Below are 742 nucleotides of genomic sequence, written 5' to 3' on the forward strand. Positions count from 1 at the left end.
AAAAAAAAATTTCGGACTTTATTTTATCTTCATGGTGAAAACAGACATTAAAGTTTATAAAAAAAATACGATTTTTGTAAAAAAATTCTTTTTTATATTTTTAACTTTATAATGCTATAACATTTTAAAAAACCCAGCACAGGGGGGTCGCGGCACAGTGGTGACGTGGCATAGATGGATCAAGTATAATGATATCTGACAGTGATTAAAATCACTATCAAAAAAAAACGCTTCGATGCAAATCTTTAGATAGTGTTTAATTTTAAAAAATTGGTGGATTATTCCAAAAGCTACATGATCTGCTAGTTCATTATTAATATCCTAATTAAGATAAAGTATGTCGAATGAAAAAGGGATTATTAAAAAATATTATTTCTCATAAAAAAATAATGTTGATCCATACACTTTTCAATAAGTTATAGCATAATAAAGTTAAAAATGTAAAATACAAAATCGAAAATTTTCACACAAAAATAGTATTTGGTAGCCATTTTCACCGTGAAGATAAAATAAAGTCCGAAATTGTTTTTTACATGATAAAGAACATTACATTAGCTTTAATTTAAGATATAAATAAAAGTGTTAGACTTTCCGGAACACTTTAAAAAATTAAGTTGAAAAAGTAAATTTTTTGTGAAAAAGTTGTCATTTTAAATACACCCCTGTGGGCAGGTAAAGGGTCAGATATAAAAAAAATATATACCAAATGATAGGTAAAGACATCATGCATCTATAAAAAAAA

This window comes from Daktulosphaira vitifoliae, unplaced genomic scaffold (assembly GCF_025091365.1).
Source record: "Daktulosphaira vitifoliae isolate Bord-2020 unplaced genomic scaffold, ASM2509136v1 Scaffold_1, whole genome shotgun sequence".
Taxonomy (NCBI): domain Eukaryota; kingdom Metazoa; phylum Arthropoda; class Insecta; order Hemiptera; family Phylloxeridae; genus Daktulosphaira; species Daktulosphaira vitifoliae.